This window comes from Rattus norvegicus, chromosome 12 (assembly GCF_021556685.1).
Source record: "Rattus norvegicus strain SHRSP/BbbUtx chromosome 12, alternate assembly SHRSP_T2T, whole genome shotgun sequence".
Lineage (NCBI taxonomy): Eukaryota > Metazoa > Chordata > Mammalia > Rodentia > Muridae > Rattus > Rattus norvegicus.
Genome location: NC_141545.1, coordinates 3,916,337 through 3,942,131, shown reverse-complemented (window position 1 = coordinate 3,942,131; position 25,795 = coordinate 3,916,337). Strand labels below are relative to the sequence as shown.

General features: G+C 41.3%; 1 protein-coding gene and 1 long non-coding RNA gene across 5 annotated transcripts in view; one reads left to right on the top strand and one right to left on the bottom strand.

Annotated features, from left to right (window-relative positions):
* Nucleotides 1-25,795, bottom strand: part of LOC148001969 (uncharacterized) — a 955,959-nt gene that overhangs the window by 274,228 nt on the left and 655,936 nt on the right. The window lies entirely within an intron of this gene.
* The window catches only part of Rcn1-ps1 (reticulocalbin 1, pseudogene 1), a 39,406-nt gene continuing 25,824 nt past the window's right edge, over nt 12,214-25,795 (top strand). For both annotated transcript variants that reach the window (XR_015634474.1, XR_015634475.1), the window contains exons 1-2: nt 12,214-12,431; nt 12,584-12,705. This is a non-coding gene — a long non-coding RNA (reticulocalbin 1, pseudogene 1). The remainder of the gene's footprint in view (nt 12,432-12,583; nt 12,706-25,795) is intronic.

The following is a 25,795-nucleotide window of genomic DNA, read 5'->3' as shown; positions in this document are numbered from 1 at the left end:
TTGTTCATGTTGTTCCATAATTACTTGTATCTTCTGTTCTAAGCCCTGCTTCCATAATCTTAGCTTCTCTTTATGCTGTAATTCTGATATTGCAGCCTCTGCCTTATTTTGATTTGCTAGTTTTAGTAAGTTATCCTCTAGACTTTGCTTCCAGATTCTATCTGTATCTCCCTGATGTTCAATTTGATCTACGAGTTGTCAAAATCTTTTTTCTAGTGCCTCTTCTAGCTCCTGTTGCCAAGACTTAAGCTTATCTCTCTGTTGTTCAGAGTCATGTATAAATTTCAGAAATTTCTGTTCTAGCATTACTTGTAATTTCTTTTCTAAGGCTAGAAATTTGCTATTTAGGTCCCTGTCTTTTGAGAAGACATAGTAAAACAGAAGAATGAATATTGCAATACTGGTAAATGATAAAGTGTCTATTTCCTCAAAATTCACAACCATCAGACCATTCAAATTATCATCCCATAAGGCCCAAAAATATTCATTGTGTTTCTCATCTTTAAGTATCAAAAGGTTATATATCTCTCTTACATCATAGTAGTACCTGATCTGAAGCCCTTTATACCTTTTTCTCCCTCCACCTCAGAACATGTGCAGTCCTCTCGATTCTTTGTTCCCAGAGAGGGGCCTCTTTGGGTTGTCTCCGGCTTTGCTTGGTCGTGTGGTGATCTCAGGAATCCTGTTCAATATGCTGGCCAGAAAACTCCCTCACAGGCAGTTGTGCTCTAGGTTCTCCTATCCCTTTCCTCGATTCTAGATGATGCCCTCGGCTTTAGCTCTCTGTCTGGGGTTTAGGGAAGGGAGCCTCTCTGCAGTTCTCCGTAGACCCCTCAGACCCAGTCACCTCCCAATCCACCAGTACTCCTGCCTAGATCTCTATCAGAGCCCTATTCTGGGGGTGAGAGGGAAGTAAACTTTTATCTCAGGTTAGGTGAGTTCTAATGGATACGTTGGGCGCCATTTTGTTGCAGTTTGTGGCAGTTTCCTCTCCAACGCGAATCGGCCAGTACAATGAAAACGCAACTCAATTAATATAAAACAATCTAGCGTCTAGATTGGGCAGATCCACCCTACACTGTCCTATTCCTAGCTCCCAAATCCCTCATCCCTTGCACCTTTTATTTGCCAGGTCTCCAGCTTCTCTTTCTCCCATGACAACTCTCTCCTCGCTTCTTTCCTTTCTCCTCCCCTGACTCCTCCCCCTCCTGACTCCTCCCCTCCTGACTTCTCCCCTCTCCTGACTCCTCCCCTCTCACTCCCGACTCCTCCCTCTGCCCAAATCTCGAGTTCTTGCCTTTATTTTACAAAGTCAGAGAGAACTCCAAGGCAAATCACAACAATATATAATGTTGTAGAACACAGAATAGGGATTCTTGGTGAAAGCTTTGTGGATATGTGTCTTTCCTAGATATCTTTGCCCTGGGATTTTTCTACATGACTTATATATCCCCGCCACCATGCCATTTCAGTTTTGTTTTTCTTTTGGATGCTAATGCTGTTTGACATAAGATCCAAGGCTGAACTTCCATACTGGGCTATGGTTTCAGACTTGATTTATAGCCATGTGGCCCTCGGGTTGCTTCCTTTTGATCCTAGAGGTTTATTAATCTTTCTCGAAAGGCTTCCACTACTTGATAGGATTGTGCTATATGCTGTCAGAGCAGAGTTACACAGAATTCATATGCTGACCTTCCTCTGATGGTGCTTACCATTTCCAAGTCCTCAAACAGGGCAGCGCTTGGAAAAAAAAAAAAAAACACTGCAGGCAAAGAAATCATATATGTGGGTCTACCACTGGCTCCATGAGAAATGAAAGAGGAATATAGTTTTGGCTTACTGGTAGTATTATCCCAAGTCTAGGGAAGGGGACTCCTAGAGAGTACTAAGCCTTCTCCTCATCGTCAGAGTCTGTATAGCTTGTAGATTTCATTTGGTCGGTGTGGTGACCTTAACATGTTCTAGCTATTTCTGCCATGTTACTTCTTTCTATCTTGACAAGACCTCAGGTGTACAGTCACATTGGAAATATAAAAAGCCTCTCATCTGAACTGTGAAATTCAATGTGTGTTATATTTAAAACCACAATAATTGAGTGGCCATTGCCACAGTAAATTATTAGGGGGTTTCTACCCCACCATAGATCATTTAGTTCCCAAATAATGACACAAAACTTTTAGATTTATAATAAGCCTGTAAGTACTAGAACTGGGCAGATATCAACCCTCTGTGCTATTTTTCCTGCTTCCCTGTCAATAACCCTGAGGTATGGCTTGCCATGCCCTGTCTGGGACACACCTGTTCTAACATTCTGGCCCTCATGGAAATATACTCACGATCCACCTACCCTATGGGGTGGTGTCTCCTTCCTTCTCTTCCCATGTCCTTTCCTTCTCCTCTTGGACCCTGCCTGAGCCCCCAAGCCTCGGAAAACTTTGCTCTGTCCCCTCTCTTCTGCGCAGCCCATGTTGTAGGGATTTTTATTAACCAGTAAGGGATAACTCGGGAGACAAAACAAACAAACAAAGAAACAAAGAAACAAACAAACATCTGGTATACATGAGGATCTCCTTGTCCTGGAGCAACCAGACCTTAGGGTACAGAATTTAGCATTTGAATATACAGCAGGACTAGACCAACCCATGATATGCCAATCTACTTTGTAGCTGGACTCAAACCTTGGCTCTCACACCGGTTAGATGTTCAACTGTGGAGAAGTTATTTTACCTGTGTGTGACTCAATTCCCTTATTGCACAGTGAGGATGAAAATGAGTGTTTAATTCAGACTTGTCTTGGGGACTGATGAGTTAATGTACCAGTATTTAAATATTAAATACCATCTACTTTGCATAATTAATAAAAGTCTGTGGAAAGGGCAAAGTAATAAAGCCAGAAGAACATTTGATTAGAAAATAGAGCCATACAACTACCTCTAATAATAAACTGAGAATCAGGGAATGGTGGAAGACTAAGACCAGAGAATTGGGAAATCAAGGCAAGCCTGGGTCACGTAATAAGATCCTATCTCGAAATATCAAGACAAGTCATTATTGTAGTAATTATAAATCAAGAAATAGCCATTGAAAAGAATTTACAAAATCAAGGCAATGGAGCAGTGTGGATGCTGTGTGTCAAGTCCCTCTGCTGTCCATCTCTGGGACCAAGTATGCACCAGATCAGTGACTGGAATTGAGTGCTGAGTGCCTGGAGCAAAGGGATGCTGGCTGAATGGCCACATTTGAACAGCACTAATACAGGACTAAATCCTAAGAAAAAAAAGTGATATCCAAAACATGTAAATTTTAATGTCCTCCAGAAAGGCAAAACCACAATAATTTTAGTTTGTCAAGGTGCTTGTGTCACCAAACTTCTAATATTGGTAAGGATGCGAATAACTCTTCTGATGCAAACCAGTTGCCAATAAGAAGAACAACCACTGTCCTTACCAAGGTGACCTGGATGCTGTAAAATAGGCCGAGGCAGCCTGAACAGCCATCAGAGTAAGTTAAACACACAGATATCTGTCATTTCAAAAAGGGCAAAATGAGGCCTGACCCCGCCCCCCCTTTAAGGAAAACCAAGAATACTCCAGCATTGAGGCTTACAAATCAATATGCCAAGAAACTTCATAGAATATACATTTCTCCTGTGTGCCTCTGAGTGTGCGTGTGTGTGTGTGTGTGTGAGTGTGTGTTTGTGAGTGTGTATGTGAGTGTGTGTGTTTGAATGTGTGTGCATGTGTGTGAGTGTGTGTTTGTGTGTGTGTGTTTGTGAGTGTGTATGTGAGTGTGTGTGTTTGAATGTGTGTGCATGTGTGTGAGTGTGTGTTTGTGTGTGTGTGTGTGTGTGTGTGTGTGTGTGTTTGTGTGTCTTTGTGCACTAATGCTTCAATTAGCTGCTATGGTGAATACTGTCCCCAACTCAATTATGAAGGTTAATATTAAGTTGTAAGTAGTATGTGGAGAGTGGTCACAAAGAATAATTAGTAGTCTTCTTCTGTTAAGTTGTCTGAGACTTCCAATTGCTGCATGCTGTGAGTAGGCCTCACATCTCAGCACACTAACGCCTTTATGTACAATTCCCGTGTGTTTTGCTTAAACAATTTTCTATGAAAAACTTTAAGAATTTTTTTCTCCCTTTCATTTTTTGCGGGCAGCATGGGTCTTTTTTTTTTTTATTTTTGGTTGTTTGTTTTTTGTTTTTGTTGTTGTTGGTAGTGGTGTTTTGGTTTTTTTTTTTTTTTTTGGTTTGTTTGTTTGTTTTGTTTTGGTTGTTGTCGTTGTATTTTTTTTATTTATTTAATTTTTTTTTCTTATTTTAGGTCCACAGGATTTTCTGTAGCCTGTGAGGAAGTCCTAGATTTAGGCAACTGGATCTGTACACCTTAGAGAATTAACCACTTCACTGCACATTTTTTGTTTTTTTGGTTTCTGTTTTTCTTTTGAGATCTCACTGTGTGAGCAGAGGAAGCCCGGAGGAAGTGAAGCCCTGAGTGGATGTGTGCAGTAAGCATGAGCATGTAAATGCCAAGGACACAAAGCCATTTATCCATGGGTAAAAGGCAAAGGCCCCCATGCCCCTTGAGGCTCAGACACGTGCCAAATCCTTCTCAGGATGGTGTTGATAGTGTGTGCAGAAAAAGTCTACTCTACCTTTCTCCCTGGCCCCATCTGGATATTTACAGCCTGAAGACTGCTCCGTGCAGAGACTGCTCCTACTGAGATTAGTTAAATCTGCCCCTTGTCATTTACATATACATAGTCCTCCCCTCCTTGTTTATCTGCAAGTAATGCCTACCTCCTTCCTGCTGTGTGCAACATCACTGCTTTCTGGCCAACTATATAATACACATGCTGAGCTTCTGGGATGCTGCATTTTCTCCAGCCTATGGACCCAGCCTTCCCCATGTATGTGTGTCCAATGTCATTCTTCATTTCCTCCTCTCTCCCGGTCAGGCCCAAGTCCCTGGAGCCACGCAAAGGACTTGGCAATCTCAGTCTGCTCCACTTTGAAGGAAGTGCTTACTAAACTGAAATCTAAAGGACACAGTGATTAAGCTCCCTCTCAATTGTCTTTGGTGAGGGTTGGCTTGGGTGTGAGACCAGTTACATTCTGACTATTGCAGAAGAGTAAAGGATTCACAGTTTGCTTTTGGTAAAGGTAAGCTCCCCAAGAGGCTATCATTGCCAACGTTTTCCCAAGTCACTTCTAGGAGGTCAACTGACTCCTAGGCAAGTCTTTGGTTACACTGCTTCAGTTTTCTGTGGCTACACTGTCCAAATGGCACCCACTGGTCACACATGGCTATTTGAGACAAACTAAACTTAGAACTAAAATCTTCCTCTTTAGTCACAGCAGGCAAAGCAGGAGGCAAACAGCCAGCCAGAATCCATAGCCAGAAGCACAGCAGATATTGAATATTTCTATCATCTAAAAATAACTCATGGACAGCAGTGGTCTAGGTTCCTGCTGTCTGGTTTTTCCTTCAGGGAGAATCACTTGCTGTACCAATATCCAAAGATTTATTTTTAAAACAACTTTACCAAAATATGACTTACTATCCCCTAAATTAATCCAGTTTAAGTCTACAATGCAATGGTTCCCCATAAATCTACCCAAGTTCATCGCTAGACCACAGAACAAAAAAAAGAGAGTGTATGCAGTTACATAAAATAGTATGCAACAGTAATGACCACTGCATAATTATACTGCACTACTTTTGAATTCTTCATAATTCATGCCTTTTATTGATAGTTGTACAAAAATACAGTATTCTAGAGTTGAGAAAATATTATACAGTATTTCATTGAGACTTTAATATTTTTGTATCTTTTGCTAGTATTGTTAGATTCTTTATGAGAGTTTTACTTTGTGGAATTTTTTTTTTGCCAATCTAGTCACTATTTGATGCCAGTTCAACGTTCTCAGAATTTTGTCGAAAACATTACCACAATGATATAGTGATACTCATTTTCTTTAGCCATTTACATATGTATATACACATATATGGGAAGTTATATATACATATTTTTATGCTATACTGTTAGAATCCAATTCTATTATACATCAACATATACAGTTTGCTCAATCTGATTTCTGTGAATGTCATCAGTCATGGGGAAATGTTAAGAGCCTGAATAAACATGGACAATATTTGCAGAATGCACATAAAATTGAGGATGGTATATAAGCAAAAATGTGAAGTATATCACTTACAGCCTTCATATAGAATGCACTTTAAAATGTTTAATAGATGAAAAATATTTCAATTATCTTTACCTACTTTTTGGTTTTTTTCTTCAAAATGTGTCTCCTAGATGATTTGAATTATATATGCCGCTCAAGATTCCTTTGACAACTGTAACCTAATGCCTTAAATGTGTTTCTGATATTTCTATTAAGTTGATCACTGTTCAGTAACTGTACCAAGTTGATAGGTGTAATTTTATTATCACTTTCAGAATGTAAATTTCATGGGTGAGTATACACTTTTGATTCTAGCTCTTGGGTGGCATAGGCAGGTGGATCTCTTTTTTGAGGTCAACCTGGTCTACATAGCAAAACCCTATCTTAAAAAATCAATCAATAAATAAGCAAATAAATAAAAAGATTCTAAAATATTGGAAATTCGTATGAACACAACCACATCTTTAATAACAATTGAGTTTTATTGCAGATAATTAGTGTAATTAATATTTACAAAATGTTACATAGTGTCATATAGGAACTCAATTTCATTGTAAATTAAACCTGCTTTTCTCTGTTCATTGGTTGCTCTTAGTTAACATTTTCATACACATATACAATTTATTCCAATTATTCTCTCCCCCACATCATCTCATCCCTTCCCCTATGACTGAAACATACATAGACTTCTAAATTTAGGCTTTCCAATGTGTGATTTCTCTTTTGTTTATTATACATTCTTTTACTTTTCCACCTACATTTTATGGTATCATAATAAGAAACCCATTCTGTCATTAGCATTATCACAGTGTTTGGTAGGAGACATTCACATTCTTCAGTAGCTTGTCATCAGTGCAAGAAATGACATCGAGGTCTTTCTCTGTGTCTCTGTCTCTCTCTGTCCCCGTCTCTCTCTGTCTCTGTCTTTGTCTCCCACTCCTATGTCTCTATGTCTCTCTGTCTCTCTGTCTCTCTCTCTATCTCCTCCCCAATTGTTTTGCTTTCTAATATAAGGTCTCAGACTGTAGTCTAGGCTAGCCTTGAACACAAGGCAATCCACCACCCTCAGCCTTGTGAGTGTTGGGATTCCAGGCATACACCATCTTGCCCAGTGATTTTATGACTCCCTTATATCCCTTTACCATTTCTGAATTATTTTTAATATTGCTGTGACCCTTTTCTAGCTTCTAGATGTAGATACATTTACTTGATTAGAAGGTTTTAGTTTTTAAAGATTTATTTATTTATTTATGTACATGAGCACTCTGTTTGCAAGTGTGCCTGCATGTCAGAAGAGAGCATCAGACAGAAGAGGGCATTGGATCCCACTAAAGATAGTTGTCAGTCACCATGTGGTTGCTGGGAATTGAACTTGGGAGCATTGGAGAATTAGCACTCTTAACCACCAAGCCGGCTGGCTCTCCAGCCTGAAAAAAAAGATATTAAATTTCATTCTTTTTTGTGTTTGTTTGCAATCTTTCTTCTTGAGAACATTGTGATGGAATGTCCAAATGGTACTTAGTGGCAGTTGGTGTAGAAGGAGCCATACTTGTGTTGCTAATATTTTATAATCAAGTACACAGATACAAACAGTCTACTCCAGGGAGAATCTTGACTGTTTCTCTGTTGGATGGGTTCCCTCCTCTTTTTCTTTACTTGTAAAATGTTACTGAGGTTTTGTACTTTTATGATGAAGTTGGGGCTCAAAAAATTCATACCGTTTCGAAGAAAGCATGCTGTACCTTAAAACTTTATCTTAGAGCAATTTAAGTAGTATAGGAATGACTTATTTTTTAAAAGCTTTGGAAGAACTCATAACTAATGTACTGGGAAAATATCACCTAGCTCACCCAACTGTTTTCTGTTTCTGACTCTGTGTTTTTATTACATGCCTGTGCAAGATCAGGAAAGCATGACTATTAAATCAATTAGTCATTCACTTGCAGCTCAGAATAATGGCTTTTTGTTGGTTCCTTTGTTTGCAGGCTAGGGATGAAACCCAGGCCAAACCCTTTACCACTAAGCTAAATAACTAACACTGAACAGTGTTTCTTAAAATGTAATAAAAATCAATTTAATGTTCCGCTGATCACAGTACCTTTTTGCTGTTTTTTTAGTGGTTAATAGTCTGCCAGTTTGTCCTGATTTGTCAGAATGCATACTACTTTTGTGTTGGATTATTTTATATGATTGTGTTTTTACTTTCTTACTGTGTTTTGGCTCATTACTTCCGTGCTAGGCATTTTGGGTACAGAGTTAATCTGTGTTCATTTTTACTCCAGTTTCCTTCTGAGAGGACTAGTGTCGAACATTGGCTTTTATTTTTGTGACCTTGTCTCTGTCGAACACTATTCTTTTTATTTAAATGTAAATGTAATGGGAGAATGTGCTGTCATAGAATTGATGCTCTTGTTTCTTCTTTCAGCAGAAGGGCATTTGTCTATTTCTATATACAATTAGTTTGTGTAACGAAAGAGCATGTTTTAACCCTTTGTTCTCGGTATACTCTCCATATGTTGTGTAGTCTGCTTTACTTCTCCTGTTCCCCTGTCAGCCGTGGACTTTCTTTTCAATTTGTCTGAAGATTCTGTCATATATTATAGTGCCTTCACCTGCAGTCATATTTCTCAGGGTCCCCTGCTGTTCCCATATGTGCTTACAGAGGGAGCTTCCAGGATGTTATGACCCACCCATAGGTTCCTATTCTCAGCATTCAGTTTAATTCTTGCTGATCATCTGCTCTCAGTGTCCTGGGATTCTTAGTCATCTCAGCACTTGCCCTTTGCAGAGAGCCCTCCTGCCTGAGTTATGTAGCCAACCCTGTGCAGTCAATGGCCTTGCTGAGGTACATTTTGTCACAGGCTGATTGGAGACACTTTGTTGGACTTCCTAGATAAGCCATTGCATCATCTAAATGAAATAGGACTCTGGCAGGCAGTTTGGGGAAAGTTCTCTCGTTAGCCTCCTCCCCGACCAGGGTGAAATTAGTACAAGCAGTTCTCTCTGTGTCTCCTTCATTTAATCTCAAATGTTCCCTTGTTGCTTCCAGAGGAGCTTGAGGTCAGATGTCCACCAGATGGGACCGAGCTCAAGCCCCACCAGTTCTTTAGTTTGGAGCAGCTGGAGTAAAAGGAAGCTCGGGTTTTAATCTTTTTCTTCCAGAATCCTTCTGCCTTAGTTACATCCCACCATCATCCTGGAGGTTCAAGACTCACACTCCTTTAAATACAGGAGGAGTGGAGGAGGCAGCTGAGTCTTCTCTGTGCAGTTCAGAGATTGGAGATGTCTTTGGTAGAGTAGGGTGGGGTTTAAGCTACTCCGGAGTGTAAGAGAGATCTCACTTCTTTGTCAGGACACTCATCATCCTGACTCCTTATTTCTCTCCATAAAATGGGGAAAGAGCAGTAACAGCCCATGTGTATTTGTGTGAGTTAAGAGAGGTGACTCTGAGAAACCTTTAAACGAAACCAGGTGCCTGATACAAACTCACTGCTTCTTTGCTGAGCTACATGGACGAGCCTCGAGCTTACCAAGATGGTGATGGTTCCTGGATATTCGGAAGTATCTTGTTGTCCTGTTGTTCCAGGGAGGAAAATGGGGAAAGAACAAGAAGATGGGCATTCTCCAAACCTCAGTGCTCTGGTTAAGGTATTAACTATCCAGGTGACTGTCGTGGACTGTTCTGGAAATGATGGTCCTGTCTACAACTACCCATTCTATTGACCTGTACTTTAGTGGATGGCGTCCTTGAAATTGATCAGTGGTGACATAAACGGGGTTGGCTCAAGAAGAGCTGCATAATTTCAATTATGCTTTAGCATCTTGTCTGTGAAATGGGAATAAATGTGTGCCTGCTCTTGCTATGCTGTTTTTCCTTCTGTCACAAGGGCGTGGTGTCAGCTCAGAGGGACATAAGCATGCTTTGCGGACAAGCTGGATGTGAACTACTCTCTGATGCCCTACTCACCCCAGAAATCTTAGATGTTCTTAGAATTCTTGAATTCTTAGAATTCAAGCCTCTTACCTGAGGCTTGGAATCAGCCGCACATGCCAGGAGGACCACTAATACACCTTTCAGTCCTCTCTGCTGTTCTGTTCTTGCCTGCATTCGATGACTGAGCTGGCTGCACAAGGTAGGCCCTAGTTCTCATATGTTCTTTCATTTTCATCCTGGGAATATTCCCAACCTGTGATCCTTGTTACACCAACCTGCCTTTCAGAATTGATGAGTGCACTTCTCTAAGACAGTCTCTGTTTGCTAAGCAGGCACCTCTCTTTTTCAAAGAGATCATCTGTTTCTCTCAGGGTTCTAGTTCTCCCTCTTTGGAATCAGCAGCTTAGATTTAGAAGACTAAAGCAGTTTTTATTTTTTAGGGATTCTTGTTTTTTTTTCCTTGTTTCTTTTCTTTTTTCCACCTTACATCCCAATAAGCCCCTCATCCCTCTTCTCCTCCCAGTTCAACACTTACAAATCCTTCCCCCACTACCTCCTCCTCCTCCCTTCTTCTTAGAGAAGGGGAAGTCCCACTTGGGTACTGCCACACCCTGGAACCTCCATTCATAACAAGACTAAGTGCATCCTCTCCCACCGAGGCACAAAATGGCCGTCCAGTTAGGGGAAGAAGAACCAATAGCAGGCAACATAGTTGGCAACAATCTCTACTCCAATTGTTAGGAGACCCACATGAAGACCAATTAGCACATCTGCTACTATATGTAGGAGGCCTAGGTCTAGCTCCCTGCATGCTCTTTATTTGCTGGTTCAATCTCTGTGAGCCCCTCTGAGTCCCAGTTAGTTGACTCTGTAGTAGAAGACTAAAATGTTTTATAGGTCAATATGGATTCATAAGTGGATGTGTAAAGAACTCTAACTTCTATGAAATTTACAGTGCCATGAAAACACTTCAGCAAAAATTTTGGCATACTATTTACAATCTCTTGAACACCATTCCTCACAGAACAGGCGTGATGGAAATCCCGTAGTAACTGAAGAGGCATAGGCATGAAGGAGGAGAAATACTTGCTTACTCTATTGTTTGTAAGGAAAAAAACCTCTTAACTGAGCTTAAAAATCCGGTTGCGAGCCAAGAATTGCATGTTCCAAGAACATGTCTCTTCCTGTTACCATATCAAGGTACCAAACCGTTGGCTGCTTGTGGAGCCAGTATCTTTCCAAACCACGTGTGAGCAGGAGTTTGTGGGAGACAAGTACTTAGGTCAGGGATCAATCAGAACCTGGTACAGGTCTTGGGTCTCTGGCATCATTAGTTACAGATATGCCAAGATGCTTTGGGGAAGGTTTTAATTTAAATCCCAAGTTTATTTCAACGAAATCTCCCTGATACGATCTGTTGGGAATTTAGAGTGAACTAGACAAGTGTTCATTTTGGAGGGCAATTGTGAATTAGACAGTAAGTCCATAAACAACAACCAAACAAACAAACAACTAAAACAACAACCCATTCTGGGTGTATGACTCTCAGGATGCCCCTACTCAGTTCAGAGCTCTCAGTGAAAGGGTTGAAGAATCTTTGTTGCTACATCAATTTTTTTAATTGACATGTAAATGCAGAAGATTAGAGTCCACTACAGGAGTGGCAGGATCCTTTAGGTGATTAGTGAAAACATCACTTTTAGAGAACTCCTACAGGAAGACCCCTTCATTCTGTCCTGTTGGGTTTAGCAGTCCAGGGACATATAAGGAATTGATTTCTGTATGTGAAATGGGTTTGCTCCACTGAGGAAGTTCAGTGGGAGCAGGATGGCAAGGGACCGGGTTGTGAGTGGGGGGCTGGCAGCAAGGTGCAGAACGAAGACCATGGCCCGGTGCCCTGCGGCCTGCCTGTGGGATGTGAGCTAGCTGCCCCCTCAGGATGCCTTCAGGTGAGGACAGGTGGGGGTGGCTTGTGCCCTGCTGAGCCGGTTTAGGAGATTGTCAAACACAATCCCAATGCTCGTAGTGGAGCCTGAACAGGTCCCCGCAGCCTGTAGGGGGCAGCGTGCAGCTCAGCAGGCGATGGGCGGGCAGATCATGGTGTGCCTGGGCCTCCGAAGAGCCACGAGAGGGGACTGAGGGGTCTTGGTGGAGCCCGGACCTCCGCGTTACGCGCCTCCCCGCGTTGCCCGTGTTGCGGAATGGCTGCATGTATCCTCCCCACCCCGGCTCCATCGAGCATGAGCCTGGACTGAGGGCACACAGAGCTCTTCGATGAGCGTGGGACCTTAAGGCACTGGGAATTCGTAGGTGAGCGCAGAGCCTGACGGGAAGCGGCGCGCGCGATATTTTTGGCGACTGCAGTGGCGCGTGTGCTTGGGCTTGTTTTTCTTTCACTTGTGCCAGCAGTGGGGTCGCCGCTGAGAGTGACTAAACTCTCTCTCCCTCTCCGATCGCCGCAGGCCAAAGAGGTGATTCTGCCTGCATGATGTCCTCCTTGCTGGAGGCGAGCTCTTTCCAGGCGCCACATCGCGATCAAAAAGAGAAAGAAAAAAATAAAAGAAAAAGTGGAAGAAACAGCCAGGTAAGGGGGCGGTAGCGGCGCTGGGGGTCACCTGGGCCACGGTCCGGCGCGCTTTGACTGTGGCGGGGTTTCCAATGGTGACCTCAGCCTCGGAGTGTCCAGGGACGTAGCCCGGGCCAGTCCTGCCAGGGTACCTCGAGGCATGGCATTCGCACAGACCCCTAGCCTTGCCGCAGGTCTGATCCCCAGGGACAGCAAGCTGCCAGAGCAGCAGCATCAATGTAGGTAGGAGACCCGCGGGCATTCTTGAACTCACTCTCACAGCCCTGGGGAAGCAGTGCCAGAAGGAGGCGTTGCAAAGTGAGCCCATTGGGTAGGGGAAGCGAGGATTCAGGGATGTTTGGAGAGCTGAAGCAGGGATTGCAAAGCCCATGGCATTGAGAAAGAATGGACAGGTGATTTGGAGTGTGCATGAGAGCTGTGCTCTGACATCCCCAGAGCAACTTGGGGCTCTCACCTCTCTCTAGATTGACTTGAATTAAATGGCCTTGTACCTCCCAGGGCAGGACAGGCTTTTCAGAGGCAGCTTAGCCTGGTGGCGCGCTCCCTGTAAAGTTTCTATTGTATGTTAAAGAACGGGAATCGGGGATCATGGGAATATATTTTCTTAAAACCTCAGGCAATGAATATATATATTATTTAATAGATTTCTTCTAATCTATTTGTAATTGGTTGCGCCTTGCAAGGGATTGTATTGGGAGGATGTAAAATACCCCTCCTTCAATTACTTGGAGAAAGGGAACAGAAACAGAGATTCCCTCTTTTTTAGCCTGCAAAGCTCTGAAAGATTACAGCTCCGCATAATTTAATTCTTTCCTACCTGCTATGAGCAGGCCTCCAGATCAGCAAGTGCCTTTGGAATGGTTTTGCTTGTTTTCGTTTATTTTCCATGGTGTTGTTTAGAGGGCCAGGAATTGCTAGGTGAATTTTAAATTTCAGGAGGTGACACCCAGAGTTTATGGTGGTTTCGTTCAAATATTGCCGTGTAGTTGCAGCATAAAAAAATATTTCCTGTGACAAGAAGTGGAAAAAGAAAGTTGATCAGCTAAGAAAAGTAAAGCCTTGAGCCAGACCAACCATTTGGCTTCCTCAAATATGGAGCAAGCATGGAATGTTGCTTTTTCAGAATCGAAAGGGTTTTTAGAATAGGGCAGTGAATACTGTGTGGTGCTAACCCGTCCTTTTTGTGGCTGACAACAATTAGGATACAGGTCAGAATGTGCCAACAGCACAGAGTTGGCACTGGAGGTATTTGAACTCAGAAGTGCTCAGGAACTGTGAACGTTTCTCTGTTATCACCCTGGATCCATCTAGTGAAGTAGAGCACTTTGATGCTGTGTAAGAGGCCGTTGTGAGGGCTGGAGAGATGGCTCAGTGGTTAGGAGCACCAAGTGTTCTTCCAGAGGTCCTGAGCGCAAATCCCAGCAACCACATGGTGGCTCACAACCATCTGTAATGAGATCTGATGCCCTCTTCTGGTGTGTTTGAAGACAGCTGCATTGTCTAATGTATAAATAAGTATATTTTACAAAAAAAAAAAAAAAAAAGAGGCCATTGTAAAACTGCATCTAGCCTTGTCATCTACTGCTTCAGTTTCTATGTGGACAGGGCACAGTTGGAGAGCTTCAAGATCAAGTTCATTGCCTGTCTTTAAAGATCAAGTGTATCACCTAACTTTTTTTTTCTTTTTCTTTTTTTTTTTTTTTTTGGAGCTGGGGACCGAACCCAGGGCCTTGCGCTTGCTAGGCAAGCGCTCTACCACTGAGCTAAATCCCCAACCCCCATCACCTAACTTTTAAACCAAGAAATGTAGCGTCCTTTTTGCTGCTTGTGTAGCTTTTAGTGATGTATCTTATCTCCTAGTACATCCTTTGTTCCCATGATAGTTGTTTTCAAGTATATATGATTATCCATCCTATTTGTAGACCTATTCAATATTTCTGCTTTTATTGGTTAAATATTTTTGGTGAATTTGCATTGTGATATCAGTAAAATCCTATGTGAATGTTTTAGAGAATATACCGGTTTGTGTAATTTCCCCTCAAGGATTTTTGGTGGCCTGTATTCACATTTAAAAGACTCGAATTTATACCATCCATAGCAGGATTGATAGGGAAGCACAATGGACAGTGACAGTGTTGTTCCCGTTGACAGTTGTGGGAGCCAAGAAAGAAGTGTGACTTGCATATTTGCGACTAACAAAATCGAGACTGAGTATCATTACTGTTGAAGCCCATGTAAAAAATGATGAAATTTTCAGAAATCACCAGTTAAGAAATCGTAGTGTTTCTTATATGGAATCTGAGTTTCAAAGTTATGTTTCATTTTTCTTTATTCCTTAATGAAGCTTTTTATTAAGTTTTTTATTCACCATTTCACCCTTAGATGCACAGTGCTAAGATCATAGTAGGTGCTCAATAAATCACTTAACCATCAGGGCAGAGGAATGGTAAGAAAGTATGTATTTTCTATACGTTCTGTTAGTTTTGGGAACAGATGGTTTTAGGTTTACCAGTCATATCTTGGTATCTTGTCCCACATAAGACAACTTGACAGAATCCCCTTTCTGGCCATTATGTTCAAGTTATTTTTGTCTTAAGCCTTCTTGAAAATCATGGAAGTAGTGTAGAAACTTGATTATACCTGCAATATAGCGAAAAAGGTCAGTCTAGATAGGTAAGCAGTTATGTTTCTCCATGAGCTGATGTCTTAAAACATGTAAATTTTAGGAATTTAGTGTTGTGTTTTCTAAAGATACATCATACAACATACAGATAACATTGTAATAGAATAAAGGAATCTTGATTTAGCACCAAATTCCATAAAGCAACGACTACTGCACAGCTCTCTTGGCCATATGAATAGCAGAAATTGTATTTCACTTTTTTAAAGCAGTAACAAAAGTACTTAAGGTTAAGCGGAGCCCATGGGAAAAGGTCCCGGTGGTGTTTCTCTTTGGTTTCTTGTGCTCTTTCTAGAGAATGGCTTTAAGAAATAAGTGCGGTCAGGTGGTCAGTGTGGTCAGGCAGTCATGAGCAGATGGTTAAGCAATGTGCTAGGACCCCATAGACCAGTGAGCCCAGCTGAAGAAGAGAGGCTAGGCAGTGAGCCCAGCTGAAGAGCAAGGCTAGCCAGTGAGCCTAGCTGAAGAGCAAAGGCTAGCCAGTGAGCCTGACTGAAGAGCAAAGGCTAGCCAGTGAGCATGACTGAAGAGCAGAGGCTAGACAGTGAGCCTCGCTGAAGGCTGAAGAGCAGAGGCTAGCCATTGAGCCTGACTGAAGAGCAGAGGCTAGCCAGTGAGCCTCGCTGAAGGCTGATGAGCAGTGATTTTAACATTTCGATATAAGTTCTTCAGTTTTCCTAAAAGTTTGTACAAAAGTTTGCCTCCAAAAAGTTCGCTTAAAAAGTTCTCTTTGCACTCTTCTTATCTCCTTTCCTCTTGCCCTTATGTCACAATAATTTCCTTACTCTCAAGGCCTTATTCTCAACGCTATACCTTTACTTCTAAGTTATTCTTGAGTTCTGTCCTGTTCGGTTCAGTTCTGTGTAAAAAGCTTTCTCTCTCTTTGTCCTCAGTATTTGTATATCTTTCGGAATACATCATCACATGGTAAAAAGTTCACCACAAGTTTGCACACGAATTCAAATCATAAGTTGAATAATAAGTTTACAACAGAGAATATTTACATGCATATCCATTAAGAGTAATTATTAGGATAAACTGTCATCATCAGTCACTGGCTCTACAGGTTCGTGGAGAGTAAAAACTGTAATTTTTGTGAGAAAAGAGTAAATGAAATTACCTATAGGCAAATCCAGTCAATTTTTTATGTTCGGTCCTTGCACCTATAGTAAGTCATTAATTCTGTTTTTATGAACTTTGGTTAATTGGTTTATACGCTCTTAGAATGGGCTCTAATTTGGAGATGCCTGCTTGGTATTGCAGAAGCAATTTACTCATGACACTTTAAGAATGGAAGAGTTTTCAATGCAATTTTGATTATCAGAGAGAACATAATAGCAGTCCTATTATAAACGGGCTTTGAATTACTAATCTAATTTTAGGAATTCTTTTACAATCATCATTCAGAAGTAAGAAATCATCTATTTGTCGATACAAAATCACTCCAAGACAATACATCTTTGTTCTTCTGTGGTGATCTGTTCAAAAAAGTTGACTAAAGAGCATGACAAATACAGAGGCAGATGCTTACAGCCGACCACTTAGCTGAGAACAGGGTCCTCAATGGAGGAGTAAGAGAAAGGATTGAGGGAGCTGAAGGGGTTTACAGCCCCATAAGAACAACAATAAGGAACACCCAGAGCTCCCAGGGCTGACACCATCATCCAAAGAGTACACATGGACAGACCCATGACTATAGCTGCATATGTAGAAAAGGATGGCCTTGTTGGGCACCAATGGGAGGAGAAGCCCTTGGTCTTATCAAGGCTTGATGCCCCCGTGTAGGGGAAAATCAGAACAGGGAGGCAGGTAGGCCTGGGTGGTTGGGTGGGTGTGGTAACACCCACCGAGTAGAAAGGGGAAAGGGGTGTTATAAGGGGTTTTATGGATGGGAAACCAGCAAAAGGGGTAACATTTGAAATGTAACAAAAGCCCTCTCTGGGTAGGGGACAGCGGATAAGGTGCTGCTAGCCCCCTACTTCCCTGCTGCCTCCCTTTGTTCGTGACTCTGGTGCCAGGTGTCAGCCTGGGACTCTCCATGGGCTGCTGCTGGCACTGGTGCTGGCATTCAGGGCCAAGAGCATGATGAGCAAGGAGCACATAGTTTGTCCCGATTCAGATCTGGGCCTGTGGCCACCAGAGGACAAGCATAGCTTCCTGTATGATCATGAGGTCTTCCTGGGCAAGGAGGACTCCAAGACCTTTGATAGCTAAGCCTGGATGAGAGCAAGGAGAGGCTGGGGAAAATTGTTGATCCAATAGACAGTGATGGAGGCGGCCTTGTTACTACTGAGCAGCTGAAAATTTGGATCAAACAGGTACCAAAAAGATACATCTACCATAATGTGGCTAAACTCTGGAAGGATTATGATAGGGACATAGACGAAAAGATCTCCTGGGAAGAATACAAGCAGTCCACTTATGGCTACTACCTGGGAAACCTTGCTGAATTCCAAGATAGCTCTGATCATCACACCTTAAAAAAAAGGCCTCCATGAGATGAGAGGAGGTTTAAGGCTTCAGACATTGACAGCAACCTGACAGGTACTCGGGAGGGATTCATTGCCTTTCTGAACCCAGAGCAGTTGAAACATATGAAGGAGATTGTAGTTCTGGAAACCCTGGAGGATATCGACAAGAACAGGGAAGGACTTGTGGACCAGGATGAGTATATTGTGGACATGTTTTTCCCATGAGGACAATGGCCCTGAGCCAGACTGGGTTTTGTCCAAATGGGAGCAGTTCAATGATTTCCCAGATCTGAACAAGGATGGGAAGCTGGACAAGGATGAGATTCGCCACTGAAAGGATGAGATGCTAACCAAGGAGATTCTACAAAACTGGAACATGTTTGTGGGAAGTCAAGCCATCAATTACAAGGAAGATCTTACCAAAAATCATGATGAACTTTGAAAGCCACTCATCCTCATGTGGCCAACCGTCACGGGCTTTGTGCAGATGTTCTGGGTGATTGCTATAGTTGTCAGTTGTATAGCAGTTGTGTCCCTAAACCATGAGAAACCTTACTAAATCTCAAATCACACATTGCTCCTCAAACAATAATAGTTCTACACCCCACTTTCACCAATGGACAGTTCGGGGAAACAGAAATTAACCAGAGACATAGAGAAACTAACAGAAGTTATGAAACGAATGGATTGAACAGATATTTATAGAATATTCCACCCTAAAACCAAAGGATATACCTTCTTCTCATCACCTCATGGTACCTTCTCCAAAATTGACCATATAATCAGTCACAAAACAGGCCTCAACTGATACAGGAAGATAAAAGTAATCTCATTCATCCTATTGGATAACAATGGACTAAGGCTGGTCATCAATAACAACAAAAATGACAGAAAGCCCATATATACATGGAAGATGAACTCAATGTCAACTTAGTCATGGAAGAAATAAGAAAGAAATTAAAGACTTCTTAGAATTTAGTGAAAATGAAGATACAACATACCCAAACTTATGGGACACAATGAAAGCAGCACTGAGAGGAACACTCATAGCTCTGAGTGCCTGCAAAAAGAAACAGGAGAAAGCATATGTCAGCAGCTTGACAGCACACCTAAAAGCTCTAGAACAAGCATTAAATAAACCCAAGAGCAGTAGAAGGCAGGAAATAATCAAACTCAGGGATGAAATCAACCAAGAAGAAACAAAAAGGTCTCTACAAAGAGTCAACAAAACCAGGAGCTGGTTCTTTGAGAAAATCAATAAGATAGATAAACCCTTAGGCAGACTAACCTGAGGTCACAGAGAGTTTATGCCAGTTAGCAAAATGAGGTCTGAAGAGGGAGTCACAATAACAGAATCTGAGGAAATTAAATAAACTCATCAGATTGTACTACAAAAACCTATATTCAACACAACTCGAAATTGTGTAAGAGATGGACAATTTTCTAGACCGATACCAGATACCAAAGTTAAATCAGGAACAAATAAACCATGGAAAAACCCCATAACTCCTAAAGAAATAGAAGCAGTTATTAAAAGTCTCCCATCCAAAAAGAGCCCAGGACCTGATGGGTTTAGTGCAGAATTCTATTAGACCTTCATGGAAGACTTCATACCAATACTGTGCAAACTATTCCACAAAACAGAAACAGACAGAGTACTACCAAGTCCCTTCTATGAAGCCACAACTACTCTTACACCTAAACCACACAAAGATACAACAAAGATAGAGAACTTCAGACCAATTTCCTTTATGAATATTGATGCAAAAATGCTCAATAAAATTCTTGCAAACTGAATCCAAGGACACATCAAAACGATCATCCATCTTGATCAAGTAGGCCTCATCACAGGAATGCAGCGATGTTTTAATATACGGAAATCCATCAACGAAATATCCATGTAAACAAATTTAATGGAAAAAACCCCATGATCATTTCATTAGATGCTGAGAAATCATTTGAAAAAATTAAATACTCTTTCATGAATAAAGTCCTGGATAGATGAGGAATTCAAGGCCTATATCTAGACATAGTAAAAGCAAAATACAGCAATCCAGTAAGTAACCTCAAACTAAATTGAGAAAACTTGAAGGAAAATCAGGTTTTCTAAAATCAGGGACTAGACAAGGCAGCCCACTCTCTCCCTACTTTTTCAATATGGCACTTGAAGTCCTAGCTATAGCGATCAGACAATGAAAGTAGGTCAAAGGGATACAAATTAGAAGGGAAGAAGTCAAAATACTAATATTTGAAGATGATATGATAGTATACTTACGTGACACGAAACTTCCACCAGAGCATTACTTAATCTGATCAACAAATTCAGCAAACTGTTGGAGTATAAAATTAACTCAAAGAATTAAGTAGCCTTCCTCTATTCAAACGGTAAACAGGCTGAGAAAGAAATTAGGGAAATGATACCCTTCACAATAGGCCCAAATAATATAAATTATCTTTCGGGTATTTTATCGAAACAAGTGAAAGACCCAGATGGGGTGGGGGGGGCGCTGGAGGGGGAAAATGGACTGGAAACCTGGAAAGGGAATAACATTTGAAATGTAAATAAGGGAATATATCTATTAAAAATTAAATCTAAAAAAAATTAAAAAAACTAAGAAATAATCAAAAAAAGAAAATGTGAACAAGAAAGAAATTTTTGGATTTGAAAAACGATGAATGCCAGGTATTTGAAAAACTGTATGACCATGGTAAACCCTTTAATAAATTTGAGAATTTTTTTTTACTTGTTAATGAACTGGGTCTTTTTTTTCCATAGTGAATAGAAATATAGTCCCTTTCTGACTGTGAGGCTAGGAATCCAGATGTAGTGGAATTTATTATTTGTTAAGTCCTGAACCATTGCGCCTGCCTCTAACACAGCTTATGCTAAGGCAACAGGCCAAGGGGACATCTAAGCCATAGACCAAACTATCTGGACTAACAATTACAGGTGAAATTCCTACTTGTAAATGGGAGGAGAGGAATAAAGGATACCTGTGAGGATTGAAAAAAAATGAAATATACCCCCAAAATCCAATAAAAATGTCAAAAATAAAAAGAAGAAATAAAAGAACTTAGGAAATGCAAAAGATTGGGGTGCCATTCCACAGTCATGATGTGTTTCTTCTGTGATAGCTTACAGATTAACTCACCTCTCTATGACTGTTTTCTTATTTGAAAGTAAGTAATGGCATCATCTGTGGACTGATTGGTAAGAACAAAAGCTTTGCCTAACTTGAATAATAGGTCCCTCCAGAGCATGTGCTTAACATTCTAAGCACAGAGATATTTGCTGAGGGGAGTAAAAACAATATCCAAACATAAAACAGTGATTTAAAAAAATTCTGCACGCTGGTATTAAAGGCATGTTGCAACTTTAACCAGCTTTGTAGGTATTTCTAATAAACAAACGAAGAAACAAAAATCCTATTACAGTTCTCGCAGTTGTATCCAACAAAGAGAGAGCTGTGAGGTAGTGTGTGCTGCTTCTTTCCCCAGATACTGCTGGGCCTCAGGCCTGCATCCAGTGAGCTGGACCTAAGAGCAGCCTAGTTGAAATTCCTACTGCCATGGCAGGATTCTGCAGGAATATTTTCCTTTGACAACAAGGAACCTGTTTGGAGGAGACCTCTTAGTGAGGATCTCTTAGTGGATCCTCAAGGACTCTGCAGTTCCTATTCTACAGGGAGAAGCCCTGCCAGGTCTTTGAGTAAGGCCAGACAGTTGTTTGGGGAAATCTCTGGTCTTGTGGCAGAGGTCAAGGAATGGGTGAAAGAATGGCAGCTCCGCTGAGAGCAAAGGCTACCCCTTCTAGGCCTATGACCTCCTAATTGATCTTTTCACCTGATGCCTTATTCACATTTTCTTACTATCATACAACTATGATCTTGATGAACAGCTTGTCTCTTATTTTCTCAATCAGGTCTTTGTTGTCACAGACTTTTTGAACTTACTCCAGCAACTGGGACTTTTTCATACCTTCTGTATGCAGTAGGACCCTTGGTGGGCCTGTCATATCTAAAATAGAAGCTCTGGTAATCCAAAAATTGGTTCCCAGTATATGTCAGGCCAGGAAAGATGTCACCCATCATTAATGAAAAAGCAAGGGAAAAAATTACATAGGAAAAATATGTGCCTTAATCAAAAGAAAAGACCCTCAACTTCCAAGGAATCCACAATCTCCACCCCTCTGTTTTTAGCTTTGCATAGTGATGTTGTACAAATGGAGATGGTAGTAAAAGGCATTGCTCGTCCCACAAAAGTCATACATGAGCTTCACTCTGACATTAGTGAGGTTAGGTGGCATTAAAGCACACATTCAGGTGGCATTACACCTAGGATAAGAACACAGAATCCATATATGACAATGCCAAATGGCCTCCCTCCTGAACTTACGGACCCATTAAAATTGAGGTTTAACCTGACCTTAGGCCTTTCCAGTCCGTGCCCATCCTCCTGATTTTTATGTGTGATATGAGTAAAAGATCACAGTGCAGCCCACAATATCCTTATGATAGGACTTGGAAATTCAGGAAGAATGGTATTGGAGAAGTGATGGCTATGTCATTACAATGTAGTAACACAAGGTCCAGGTTGACGTTTGCTCACTGATGTCCAATTTAATTGTCTTGTTGTGTTTCAAAAAGTGAGGATGTCCAACTTAGAATATAAAAGGCACAGAAATTTATAATTTTATATATACCCTGTAGTTGATCCCTATATTCCCAAGAAAAGGGAGTTTTATTACAAAAAAATAGTATTATAGACCATTGATATTGTGGAATACATGGATGTGTAAATGAAACAATGTCAAGGTGTGAAGGACTGCACAGTAAGCAAATATTTCCAGGTTTTACACAGTCAAAGTATAGAAGAAAGATATTGGCCTCCAGAAAAAGGGAAAACCTTGGGAATAGAAATGTATATCACATCCATTGTCTAAGGTGGTAGATTTATTTTTAAGAAAAATCTCCCTCATCCATGGTCCCTAGAGATTTGGGTGCTAAGAAAAATCTCTTATCCAATTCAGGGTTGTAAGCCTTTCTCCCCAGCAAAAGCATTGATGACTTCTAGTGAAGCAGAGAGAAATATCTAGCTTTGGAATAGAGGTTGCCAAACGGTATTTCTGGTGACACATTAGAGACTGCAGGAAAGGGCCCCCACAGAAATTGATCAATTTGGGGAGAGCTAGTTAGCAGGTAGGCCATAGAACTTCCCAGTGACATCATCAGTAAGCCCTTCATTGGACAATCTATTGTATCTAAGAGATCCCTTGAATCTTCTGTGATTGTGTTGTGGTGACACCAACTGCCTTTGGGAAATTCCTTCAGTTCCCTTTGGGCTCACAAACAGGCATGTTTTGCCAGCTGCTCAGGTTATTTGGAGGGAGAGTGGAGATCAAGGAGAGACCACACCAAGGCAGAAGGAAGCTGACCTCCTGTCTAGTAAAACAGGAAGGATGAAATCATTCTGGGGAAGGCTTGGTGAGTCCTGGGCAGAGTTGGGGAACTTCCTTGATGAGGTAGGTTTGAGATGTGCCTTCTAAGACTAGGCCTTACAAGCATGAGCCTTAGGATTTCTCAAAGGCAAACCAAGAGTCAGGAGTTCCTGATCATTAATTTGAGAGAAAGTCAGAAATTGGTAAGCCTTCAGTTTCTTTTCTAGAAGCTTTTTAATTGTTTGTGTCAATGAATGGCAGAGGAAGGCACTGTGAGATTAACAATGTGACCATCCACGGTTGGGAGTTAAAGCACTTCGTCTTCTAGATTACTGTAGGGTACATAAGTCTCTGATGACAAGAACAAGGAAAGATGCACCCCTAGTCATGAGTGTAGGTCTTAGATACTTTGGGCTGGAACACATATGATTAGAGCTTGATGGTGCTAAACATTATGAACTCCAGGATTTACCTGCACCACATCTGATATGACATAACAATGTCCCACATGTTTATGTCTGAGTCAGGTTATACGTTTCAGGGCGAGGGGTTCTATAATAGTGAGCTTGTCACATGTATGGCATTAGAGGTTGGAAAGAGGGTCATAGCTTAAGAATCCAGCTCGAGGGCTGGAGAGATGGCTCAGTGGTTAAGAGCACCAACTGCTCTTCCAGAGGTCCTGAATTCAATTCCCAGCAACCACATGGTGGCTCACAACCATCTGTAAAGGGATCCGATGCCTTCTTCTGGTGTGTCTGAAGACAGCAACAGTGTATTCATATACAAAATAAATAAATAAATCTTAAAAAAAAAGAATCCAGCTCGAAGAAAGCTTTTCTGCTGTTTCAGGCATTCACCCAGTCTCTACCATTTCCTCTTCCTCAACCTCCTTTTGGGACTCAGAATGCTCTTTTCCTCCCATGGGCCATCAAATATGCAAATTCACTTGGGTTTATCTATCTACAGGTTTTGGTAGGAGGGCATCATCCCCAAATGTCATCAGTAAGCAAGAGAAGCGTCTAAAGGAACTGTAGGAACTCAAATTTGAAATCCAGAAGTGTAAATTCGAGAGGCATGAACTTATCAAATCCTGGACCTTTATATCTACGATGATTGGGACTACAGGTAGTCATTATGCCCAGTAACCTGTTCGCTGTCTTGTGCTCTCTCTCTGCTAACCCAAGATTTCCTCATATCACGAGAGAGTTTCACCTCTCATCCTGGATTTTGAGGAGCCTTGGCAGGCATTGGCTTGTGAGATAAGCTAGGTGCTGTGTGTTTAGGGTCAACCTCCTTTTTACTTGACCCTGAGCTCCTTGGATTAGCATAAGTTCTGTCAATAGCTGGAAGGACCTGGTTACACTTGATGCAACTAAGTGAGGGAATGAAATGCCAGCATGCCATCACTCATTTACTCTGATTTTGTTCACTATACACTGATTCTATGGCATCTCCATGGAAGTAGTTGGCATTCTAATTGTGTTTGTATATGTGTTGGTATGTATTTATATGAACGTATTTCTGGGTGTTTTGCTCAGGATCTGGAGAATGGGACCTTTGATGGGATCTAAAGATCTGTCTGTTGGACAGTTTGCGGGTCATGATAGTGTGGAAGCCCACATGGACCAACAGAACTCTTTGCACCTTCTATTTACTTTGGTGGTAGATAGGACTCTCCTGAGGGAAGGAGGGGTTACAAATCCTCTTCCCTGTCAAAGTAGTTATGCCCTCTGGGAATTCATGTAACAATAGGAAACAAGGTTTGAGAATCCCTGCTTTCAAAACAAAAGAAATGTCATCATAACTATCTGTTGGACCCAAGGCTGTGGCACAGACTGGAGGAAACTTCTTACAGAATTAGTCAATGCCTTCATGCTTACCTGTCCAACTCTTGACAGTCAGCTCCTTGGACCTGGTAACCTGGCTCTGTTGTCCTGTGCTCAGGATAATAAGTTTAATCAGCACAAATAGGATACAGTTCAAAGGAGCAAGTATGTGCCATAAATTGGCTTTAAGTAATCAAGTCAATAGTCTGATTTCAGGTAATCTTTTTTTGACTGATTTGAACTTCATTTATTTTTTGACTTTACTTTTTTTTTTTTTTTAGCTATCAGGGACCGTTTATTGTGACCTAGAAATGGTGATTGTGGTAATAAATTCTGGACATTTGTTATTCCTAAACAGGCATTTCACAGGCTCTACCCACTCTAGTACAGAGGGGTCTTTGCAGAACCATATCTCCACAGCCTTTTAAAGAGTCCTTTTTTCAAAATAAATGTTTGCTGATTTGCGTAGAAATATTTCCTTGAAAGAATTGATGTTGTCTCACTGTTGTGGTTTTGCTCTGGTCTTTGTGTTTGCCACATTCTTCCCTCCCCACTCTTAAATTTGAATTTTTAATGGATATTTCTTATTTACATTTCACCTAATTCTGAAATCATGAATTCAGACAGTTATTTGTTCCTTGGGCAATGCCCTAAGACAGGCCGGATCTCGAAT